At 29.8% G+C, this 11854-nt stretch overlaps 1 long non-coding RNA gene across 1 annotated transcript; it reads right to left on the bottom strand.

Annotated features, from left to right (window-relative positions):
* Positions 1–9912: 9912 nt before the first annotated feature.
* LOC129240190 (uncharacterized) lies at positions 9913–10673 on the bottom strand. The gene is made up of 3 exons (XR_008582035.1): positions 10556–10673; positions 10247–10356; positions 9913–10187 (listed from the first exon to the last, which is right to left on the bottom strand). It is a non-coding gene; the product is annotated as an uncharacterized LOC129240190 (long non-coding RNA).
* Between the last annotated feature and the right edge of the window lie 1181 nt (positions 10674–11854).

Raw genomic sequence — 11854 nt, 5'->3', positions numbered from 1 at the left:
TTAAATATTAACACAGTTCTCAAAAGGCCCTTTTAGCGACATTCTTGCCCACACGTCGAGTCACTGTCTCAGTGATCATAACTATTCGAGTCATAGGCCGAACTTTAAGTAAAAGAGAAACGCATATAAAAATGTCACCTCATGGCTAATGTTAATGGGATAGTGGTTCAAGGGACATATGACCGAAATTTGAAACCATCTGTGATAATTTCTACAGGTGCTATGAAGTTGCGGAAGCGGTGTAGTTCCTGCTGTCCCTTCTGGCTATGTACAATGATGCGAAAAAAGCGCTTCAAACTTCTTCGAAGGTTTGGTATTCCAGGCAGCGCCTCAAAAAAAGATCGGTACAACCGCAAACTATTTACTCATTTATTCAGAAAATATATAGGTGTATATTTATTTAACAGAATGGAATTAAAATAGAAAAATACACGAAGTGATTTATAGGCGTGCACTTGCTTTTGCTACTTAAGGGGTCCCGGTGTCTAGAGCTTGAAAATGTAGGGTATTTTTAGGAATTTTGTTTACAATAAAAAAATCAAAAACGATATTTAAATTTTGTAGGCTTTTTACTTAACTTCTTTTACACACAAAAATGAAGAAAATTCAATTAATTTTAATAATTTTAAAAATGGTGCTGAAGTTGACCCTCCTGAAAAATTGGACCTGGACGGTGTCGTTCATTTTGGCTCTTCTATTTATCTGAAATACAAAAACCAAAAACATTATTAATCAGTATGACTGTAGCTATGTCCCGTGCTAGAATATAAAAAAAATTTAACAAAATGCGGTTTAGAATTTGACCCCTTAAAAATCGAGTTTTGTTTCAGTTTTTTAATCAAAAAAATGCAAAACAATTGAAATAATAACATGATTCTAGTACGGGCGATAGCCATTAATGTTGTGAATAACATATTAAAATTTCATACGACTCGGTTGAATAGTTTTTTTTTTGACAACACCAGCCCGAAAAAGTCGTTTCGAGATAAATGAGTTTAAAGTTTGCAGTACAGGAGCGCACGCACCACTCTTTCCGCATGGAAATTTCAGAGTATATTCTTAAGATACTATACTTTCGAAAAATCGAAAAAACAAAAAATCGAAATTTTGAAATTTCTAGACCACCGGGTCTTGCCCCTTAACAAACGTGTCATTTTTCAGACTTGCCTGCCGTCTGTAGAATCAGTACGGGAATTGGTCAAAATATCAGGATAGTTTGGGAACAAGTACATAGACAATCGTCTATTTGGGCATTACCAGGGACCTTTTGGACTTTCTAGTGGCCTTTTTACCAAGCAACCGCTCTTCCGGCACTTCAAATAGACAGTAAAATAATAATTAAACAAATTAAGCAATAAGAAAAGGTGTTTGTAAATTTTCTATATGTACTTCAAGACTATAAATTTATATTTTTGGTAACACGCAGGCATCATATCAGAGATAGTAAAACCTTGAGATCGCATTGCTCACAAATCTTGTATATCTTGGTTCCAAACCTGTGCGTGTATTGTACAACGGCAAGTCTGTTGTAATTGCATATCTTAGTTTGAAACCTGTAGGCGTATTATAAATCCAATACCAGTGCGACTAGAGTTGCGGTCAAAATCATTTGCAGTCACCAAGCTTATACGAGTATTTTCTCTCAGAAAGCCTACCCGAAAAACTATGAAAATGTCACTTAAACTTAACACAAACTTAAAAAAAAAGATTACCACTAAAGTAAACAAAATTATAATTCTCATTTTAAATATTAATTTAAAATTTTTTTTTTAAATTAAATATTTTTCTATTGTAAATTATTTTAATGTTCTTATTTTACATGCAATTGTGTAATATATATTTGTATGTATGTATTCAAAAAAGCACATAAAAAGCACAAATCAATATTTGCTGCAATAATGAGCAGAGATAATTTTAATAATAAATGATAATTTTAATATTAAATTTTGTAGGCGTTTACGTGTGCCACTTTTCATCAGCATATAAATTCTCATAAAAACATTGATATTGCTTTTTTTCCTCTCATCTCTTGTTTGATTGGTAATTGTGTAATAACATTTTTATTGGCAATTAAAATCGCATTAAAAATCAATATGTACAAATCCATTTTTTTTTCTTTTGTTCTTTTTTGTTGTCATCTTCTGATTGATTGTCATTTTATTTAGTTGGATTTTCTTTGTATTTCATTTATTGTGGCACGGATTGGCACAACGCCTACATTATTTATTTAGGCACACATTTCAGAAGACATTACAATTTCTCTGATTTATTTTATTGACATAAATAGAACAAACGAATTATTCAATACTTTTGTTTGCAATTAAAAATTATATATATAAAATGTGATAGGACAATGTTCCAGAAATGGTTTGTTTTTTTTTTTTTTGTTTTTTGAAGAAGGAGTGTAATTGTATGTACATGAGTGCATATGTATGTGTTTAAATTTGAAGAAAGGAAGCTGTTTTCCTGAACTCTCACATAGGGCCTTATCCGAAAAAAAGCAAATATGTACACACTTTGAAAATTTGTTAACTAAATTTTTCGTACTATTTTAATGTACATTTTTTAGCAATATGGCAATATAGCAATGCGCTATTATTGTGCACTATAGAATTCGGGCACTTTTTGAAACGTTATTTACTAAGTTCTAATTGTAACACAGTGCTGAAATAAAACTTTTAGGAAATTTTCAAAAATGTATAACTTTTTTTTAATTCTTCAATTTCGCAAATTCGCTTTTAAATTTTTTTTTTAAATTTGTATTTTTTTCAAAAACTTAATAGTTTTGCAATGCAATATACAAATAAAAATTTGTAAACTTTTTTTTTAAATTTATTTCAAAGATTAGTATTTTTTCAAAAACCTTTTTTTATTTTAATTTTTATCCTAAGTGAATGCATTACACAAAATAAAAACTTTTAAACTTTTTTTTTTAATTTATAATTTTTTTTATATTTAATTTTTCTTTTCACTTTCTTTTAATCCAAATTAATACAATACTCAAACAATAAGCTTTTAAAATTTTATTTAAAATTTATTTATTTTTTAATTTGGTTTAATTTTCCAAATTTCCCAAATTAATGCATTACTCAAACAAAAACCTTTAAATTTTTTTTTTAATTTGTATTTCTTTCAAAAACTTTTTTTTATTTTAAATTTTTCCAAATTTCCTAAATGAATGCATTACACAAAATAAAAACTTTTAAATTTTTTTAATTTTACTGCAAATTTTTTTTAATTTTCCCAAATTATTGCATAACTCGAAAAAAACTTTTTGCATTTTTTTAAATTTTTTTTTAATGTTTAAATTTTTGCACATTTCCCAACTTAACGCATTACGAAAAAAATTCTAAAAATTTGTTCATAAATTTATAATTTTGTTATTTGTAATTTTTTTTTAATTTTTAATTTTTTTAATTTTCCAAATTTTCCAAATTAATGCATTATTCAAAAAAAAAACTTTTAAAATTTTTTTTTAATTTGTATTTTTTTCAAAAACTCGTTTTGCAATGCAATATACAAATAAAAATTTGTAAACTTTTTTTTTTAATTTATTTCAAAGATTAGTATTTTTTCAAAAACCTTTTTTTATTTTAATTTTTATCCTAAGTGAATGCGTTACACAAAATAAATACTTTTAAACTTTTTTTTTAATTTATAATTTCTTTACTGTAATTTTTTTTTAATTTTCCCTAATTATTGCAAACTCAAAAAAAGCTTTGCGCATTCTTTCAATTTTCTTTTTTTAATGTTTAAATTTTTGCAAATTTCCGAACTTAACGCATTACGAAAAAAATGTTAAAAATTTGTTCATAAATTTATAATTTTTTTATTTTTTAATTTTTAATTTTTTTAATTTTTCAAATTTCCCAAATTAATGCATTACACAAAAAAAAATATTTTTTTTAATTTTTAAAATTTTCCCAATTTCCCAAATTATTGCCTCAAAAAAACATACTTTTTGCATTTTTTCCAAAATTTTGTATTTAATTTTTTTTTTTGTAATTTTTAAATTTTTGAAAATTGATGCATTACTTCAAAACAAAACTATTAAAAATTTGTTCAAAAATGTATATATTTTTACTTCTTAAAATTCTTCCGAATATCCCAAATTAATGCATTGCTCACAAAACAACTTTTAACATTTTTTTCAAAAATTTTTAACTTTCTTTTATTTTTAACTTTCTTTTATTTTTATTTTCAATTTTTTTTTTTAATTTTTAATTTTTTGTAATTTTCCAAATTTCTTTTTTCATTTTTTAAAAGATTTCTTTTTGTTTTTAATTTTTAAAATTTTCACAATTTCGCAAATTATTGCATCAAAAAAACATACTTTTGGAATTTTTTCAAAAATTTTTTCTTTTATTTTTTTTTAATTTTTAAATGTTTGAAAATTTCGCAAATTAATGCATTACTTAAAAACAAAACTTTTAAATGTTTTTTTTCAAAAATTTTTACCTGGTTTTATTTAAATTTGTTGTTTTCCAAATTAATGCATTACTCACAAAATTTGTTTAAAGAATTTATAATTTTTTTTAATTATTCCGAATTTCCCAAATTAATGCATTACTCAAAAACAAAAAACCTTTTACATTTCTTCAAATTTTTTTTGTTTTCAAACTTTACACCGACTGTGTATATTGTAACATTGGCCATAGTAAAAAATTAAATTTAAATATTTCTTATTGCGCTCTTTCTCCCTTTTCGAGGCAAATTTTTTCACAGTTTTCTACAAACAAAATGCTTAGTAGTAAACAAACGCACATAAATATTACTTTTCCAATGTTCGTGAAAAGTTTTCTCTTTTTATTATAAAATACAACCTTTCTATATTTATTTCTTTTTAACCGAAAAAGTATTTGATTAACAATATTTTCCACATAAAAATATTTTAAAATATCAAAAAGACTACAGCTAAATTTCACTGCATTTACACAAATTTTTAAATGCACACAAAGCAAAGTTGGTAGAAAAAAATGTATTGCATATTCGTTATCGTAGCCCCGCACGTTTACGGTATTAGAAACAAAACAAAACACGAAAAAATAAATATATCAACAAACAAGGAGAAATTAGGACAACCACATACACGCGTACGATTTCATTTAACGAACACTAACAAAACAAGAAATAAATTCCATAAAAAATTACACATTTTTAGCACTTAAAAAAACATAGTAAGTAAAAGAAAACATATAGCAAATGCTATTACGAAACCAACACAAAAACAAAAACAAAAACATGAAACAAGACATTTGTTTAAACGAATTCGTTAGGATTAAAAATGATAAGAAAAAAATTCATATGAAAAAGAAAAAAATTTCAACACAAGATTTTTTTCAAAATTTTTATGTATACGCACTCAAATAAATTATCGACTGTAAATTTAGTAAATTTAGCTTTTACCTTACAAATGTATTTCTAATTTATAAAATTGTAAATTTTCAGCCTTCAGGTCAATGAAAAATTAAAATAAAATTAAATTAAGTTTACGCCCCCCAAATTGTTCAAATATTTCGCATTGCAAATTATTTGTATATTAGTATTTTTTTTTAAACTTTCATTAAACGTTTTGCCACAAAGCTGCTTAAGCTTAAAATAATGAAAACAAAATTATAAATTTATTTATATTATAACTTTAAGTCTTCAAAATTCTCATTTTGTTTCACACTCTCTAAATTTTTGTACTCTCATTGCATACATGTAGGTTATTGTAATAAATAGTAAGAAAATACATATATATATGTATATACAATATATAAATAATTATTAAAAGAAATTAATAAAATACGAGTTGATTAGCAAAAATTAAAAAAACTAAATTTCAGTGTTTCGTTATTTTTGCAACTTTCAAGTGGGCATGCGGGCAAGTATTTAATAAATTTTTCAGTATTCACAATATTTTTTTTTAATAAGAAGAAAATAAAAACTAAAATGAAATAACTTATTGAAATATGTACATTGTGAGCTCTTGTATTAATTAAACTAATTCCGTATTCACACAGCCGTCACTAAATATTATTAAGGGCTCCCGGTGGTCCAGAATTTTCAAAAATATATTTTTTTATATTTCGAAAGCATAAGCGTTTAAGAATATACTGTCAAATTTTTAGAAGGATATTGGTAGTATTTTCGATTCTACAGCCGTTTTAGCATAGAGAATCAGATTCGTCACGCGGCCACTCTCAAAACTTCAAACTCAATTATCTCAAAACTACTTTTTTCGGCCTGGTATTGTCAAAAAAAAACTCTATTCAACCGAATCAAGGCGCATTCAATAAAGGTAGTGGCACTACACCAGCAACAATGATTTTCAAAGCAAAGTATTGGGAAACTAAAAAACAAATAATGAATTTGCCTTGTTTTATTCTGAGCTGGCACCCACATGGACACGGCGAAAGAAAAAAAAAACAAATCAGACAAATACCAACACCACCTTTAATAGATTTGCCTTGAACCGAATCGTCTGAAATTTTAATATTTTGTTCACAACATCAATGGCCATCGCTGTAGTAGAATCATGTTATTGTTTCAATAATTTCGTATTTTTTTGATTAAAAACAAAACAAAATCAGATTTTTAGAGTGTCAAATTCAAAACCGCGCCATTTTGTCAATTTTTTTTTTATTATTCTAGTACGGGACATAGCTACAGTCCATGAAGTAATAATTAAAGGTGATGTAAGTAGCCAATTTTCACCCTGTGTTAGCCATCTTGAAGCTACTTAATAAATCCGTGTTGTCCTCTTGGAAAAGCTACTTTTTATTTCAGAGCAAATTCTAAAGAAAAAGTACTCAAAAGCGTAGAAATTAAAATTTTTGCTGAAAAAGTTAGCAGGCAATACTGTTTTGCCTATTCCATTTTGCTTACACTTTCGCATCTTTCAATTCTATTGAAAGTTCTGTGAAAATTACATTACAATTGTGCTTTTCATTGCGATAAATAGCTACCATATAGCCACATTTAGGTAAGTCTTTTGTTGCAGATTATCAATCTGAGTTTTTGTTAATAACCGCTTAAAATTTATATACACAGGTGTGATTAGAGCCCGTTGCTGCCACCAATACTTTGCGTTTAATAAAAAAAAAGAACCCAGTTATTTAAAAACAGGAAAAACAGGCATTTATCCACGTAAGCATGATTTCTGTGACAAAAAATAACACTGACACTTAGCATCATTTGACCACAGAAACATACGAGGGTTGCTATTAATATTTCTGGTCTACAAAGTTTTTAGCCGTTTCACATTTAAAAAAAAAATGCTTTATCGGCTTAATATATTTAGTAATCATTTAAGTAAATTATAAGAAAAAAAAATGCCAAAGAATAAGAAAATAAACGGAAAAAAAGATTTCTTGAAGTGCTTTATTTTTAATAGCTTAAGATTTTTCGTAAAATAACATTTTAAGTAAATTAATAAAATTGAGATTTTTAGAATACTTTGTTTATATTTAAAGTACAATAAAGGAAAACACTCAAAACACTACACTATGCCAAAACCAAGCTGTGTTTTGTGCCACAAAACGTGGTCAAAAGAAAAAGTTAAGTTTGTTCATGTTCCCAAAGACGAAGTGAAAAGAAAAAATTGGCTAAAATCGTGCAGCACTTCGTTGAAGCCAGGCGAAAAAGTTTGCATGTATCACTTTTCAGCAAAGGATTTCGAGATCGGGCCAGATCGGAAAAGGGCTAAATTGTATAGTGATGCTCTTCCGATGCCTATCGAAATTTTGAATTGTTGGAATGAGCCTGAGACAGCCCCTCATTTAGTTGCCCTATGGGATGGACTTGGGCCAGCAGGATGAAATTATAAGTAAGATGGACGCCTTGAACGATGAAACACGCGCTTATGGACGAATTTCAATGTTGCCTTTCCAAAGGGGCATACAACTAAGCAACAAGTCCCTCAGGGACTTATATCGTTATGTTCAGGAAAAGTACTGCTTTCAGTACATTCTGACTTATCGATTAAATCAGGATATACTGGAGCATTTTTTCGGGGCGATGCGTGCCAAAGGCGGGTTGTATGACAATCCTAGTACTATGGAATTTAAATATAGATTACGAAGATATTTATTAGGTGAATGAATGCATATATTACTCATTTCTGAATAACTTAACGATTTCTATTAACAGCACGAAATACTTCAATATTAGTTGATCGTGGCAATGTTGAGGCCGACGAAACTAACTGGCTCCGTCTCAATGATACATCTTTAGAAACTTTACAAAGTTTTCTAACAGAAGATGAGATAGTTTCAGACGACTCTCTCTTCGCCAACGATTTATTAAATGAGGACGCTGACTTTGATAGCTTACACGAAGATGCCCTTGAATATATTGCCGGTTACATAATACGCAAATTAAAGTTGACCGATTGTTCATGCAATGAGCCTACATTTACTTGGGTTGACACTTTATCTAAGGGCGGATTAGTTAAACCAAGCACCGAGTTCTTGGATAAAATTAAAATGTTGGAATCAGCGTTTAACCAATTCAACGGCAGGGAGCTTTACGGTGGGATATCATTTTTAAAAAAATTGTTCAGATTAAGTGAAAACGTGAGTTTACGCGATGACGTTAAACGATTTTTTTTTAAATGCCGGATGCACTTTCGAATAAAGCATCTTAACCGGTGCAATAAACAAAAGAAGAGAACAATGAGCATTCGATAATTGTAAGTAAAGTATGCAATGCTTTGGGCGTCTACTTGTGTTTCTGCGTATATATAAATTTATCTTTTTTTAACACAGATTTTATACTAGTAACTTTGCAGGTAATCTCGTTAAAAAATCAAATGTATGATTAGCGGACGTGGCGAAATAAAAGTGGTTTTTCCTCGTTAAGAGTTTCCACTATTCTCAAGTTGTTTTATTTTTTACTTCAGTGTAGGTTTACAAGTGGCACATATAGATTCCAATCCGATGCATGGTCAAAATACATACATATATGACACAAATCCATGGGAATAGTTAAGTTAAAAATATAAATAATTACGTACCACTTATAAAATAACATAAAATTATTCTATGGCTTACAACGGCCTTTTTCAATTTTTTACTATATTACATTTTCAGAAAGGGGATAAACTTATGCCCTTTTTTCCCTTGCTTCCAAATTGCATCAATGGATTAAGTAGCATCCGAAATCAGTTGTCAAACTTTACTTAACCTTGTATAATTGAATCATGGCTACAGTCATACTGATTAATAAGGTTTTTGGCTTTTGTGTTTCAGTTAAATAGAAAAGTCAAAAGGTCTAATTTTTCTAGAGAGTCACATTCAGCGTCATTTTTAAAATTTAAATAACTTTTTTCATTTGTACGCTCCAAACATAAGTATGCATTCTTCATTTCGTATCTTCATTTGGTATCCGTATTATGTCATGCGTGCCATGCTGCTAGAATTGAACGAAACCAGAAAGTATTCTTACATTTTGCGTTACGTATTTTACGCTTTTCGGATCCTATCCCTACCTTTGAAGCGCGCTGCTTATTGATTAACTTAAAATCAATGCAGAACAGGAAAATAATCTGATCTTTGTCTTAAGTTTTTGGTTTAATCCGTAGTGCCGTTGACTGTCCGGTGCTTCTTAAGAGGATTTTCTTTAATATTTCGGCCAGAGCCCTACGTAGTTCGGAGTTTTTCTATACCCCACACGAAATAATTATAAGACCAACTAAATGTCCTATATTTTTATTAGCAGTTTAGGGCTAACAATTTATGTTTTTAATATTTAAACTCAAAATGATAAATGTTTTAAAAGAAAAGCTTAAGTAAGCACACATTTCATGAATCTTAAATTAAAAATTAAGAAAAGTAAAGGCTATGGTACAAAAAAGTATAAAACCAGTATTAATTTATTTAAAATGAGCAAATATATTTTTTTGGGTTAGTTTCTAATTTGAAGCTTAGTTATTTGTTTTGGAGATCCTCCTTTGATTATTAGTTGATTAGATTAAGGTTTTTATAATAAATTTTGATACATTTTTGAAAACCGATTGAGAAAGTATTACCCACACATTTTCGGTTGGGTTTAGGACAAGGCTGCAGGCAGGCCGTTCTAAAATAAGTATTTTTTCGCTGCCAAAAATGCTTTTCTTCCTTTGCTAGCATAAAGGGTAGCGTTGTCATGCTGGGAAATCCATTCCTCGTCGAAATTATCATCAAAAATAGTTATAAGTACTTCGTCTAGAAATTTTATATACTTGACATTTTCATTTTTGTGGATATGAAACATATATACATACCTTTTACCTCTGACACTAATGGCTGTCCAAACCATGTCAGAACCTCCTCCGAAATTATGAGCCATTCTCTCCGCAATCTTTCATAAAATAAAAAGTTGTGTCGTCAGAGCCTATGAATAAACAAACAGAAGCAAGGGGGATTACTTGTTTTTGAAGAGAACGAAGAGGTGAAAGCAATGGAAACTACCGAACACAAGAAATTATACGCTTACACACACACTTTCTTGGTAAGGAATCTGACGTCCGATTGGAACTTTAAAAAAAGATCCTTTTGGGCGTTAAATTTTTTTAAGCGCACCGCACACTTACCCCTTTTTTCCTCACAGTCTTTTTAGTTTATTTAAATTTACACTAAAACGCACAAAATCACAAATTTACCATATACGCGCTTATTCACTTTCAAATAAAGATTTGAATGTAAACAAAGCTTTCCGTCATTCCGTGTTTTAGTAGCAATCATTTTCAAAAAATTTGATTATTTGTTTTTTTGAAATTTTCTTAAAGGACAGGGTGGCTGATGAAAGCCGCTACCAAAAAAAAATTGAATAACTTTTTTTTCTTTTTAAGTTATCTGTTCCATTTTTGTTTTAATTTGCAGATTGGTCTTTAAAATTTATTAAAATGGATAACTGGGACACGCAAACAAGAATTTGGATAGTCCGCCGCTATCACGCACTGGAGTCCGTAGTTTTGGTACAGAGAGAGTACAGGCGGATGTTTGGCGGCGATCCTCCGAGCAGATGGACCATAATGAGACTGGTGAATAATTTTGCTGAGCAAGGAACAGTCGCAAGAAGGCCTTATCATCGAAACCCACCAGTTCGGACGGAGGAAACGATCGCTGCTGTAGCTGCAGCTATACAAAGCAATCCAAGGGTTTCAACAAGAAGCTTATCTGCTCAACTTGGTGTCAGCCGACAGTCTTTGCAAACAATAATGCACAAAGATTTAGACTTATTTCCCTACAAAATTCAAATGGTTAACAAACTGAATGCAGCAGACTTGCCGATTCGCTTGGAATTTTGCCAGAAGATCCTGCAAATGGTGGAAGAAGACCAAAACATGTTAAACTGCCTTTTCATGTCTGATGAGGCCCATTTCGATTTAAACGGCAATGTGAACAAACAAAATTGTCGAATATGGAGTACTTCTAACCCACAGATACTCCACGAGACGGAATTGCATCCTCTTCGCGTGACAGTGTGGTGCGCGGTTTCTTCATGCTGTATTGTCGGGCCTTATTTTTTTGAAGAAAATGGTCACACCGTTACGGTTACTGGAGACCGTTATTTGAAAATGCTGAAAGAATTTTTCTATCCAGAACTACGCCGAAAGAGAATTCCTTTCAACTCTGTGTGGTTTCAACAAGATGGGGCAACGTCTCACATAGCCCAGACTGTTATGACAGAGTTGCGACGAAAATTTCCCAATAAACTGATTTCAAGAAACTCCGAATTTCGTTGGCCCCCCAGGTCGCCTGACCTTACTGCCCCTGACTTTTTCTTGTGGGGTTTATGTAAACAAGAAGTTTATAAAAAAAAGCCAACAAATTTGGATGAACTAAAACAATCCATTCGGGCAACAATTGCGGCTATTCCTGTCGCAACT

Source organism: Anastrepha obliqua, chromosome 3, assembly GCF_027943255.1.
Source record: "Anastrepha obliqua isolate idAnaObli1 chromosome 3, idAnaObli1_1.0, whole genome shotgun sequence".
Lineage (NCBI taxonomy): Eukaryota > Metazoa > Arthropoda > Insecta > Diptera > Tephritidae > Anastrepha > Anastrepha obliqua.
Note: the sequence above shows the minus strand (reverse complement) of the source record. Positions and strands in the feature narration are given on the sequence as shown.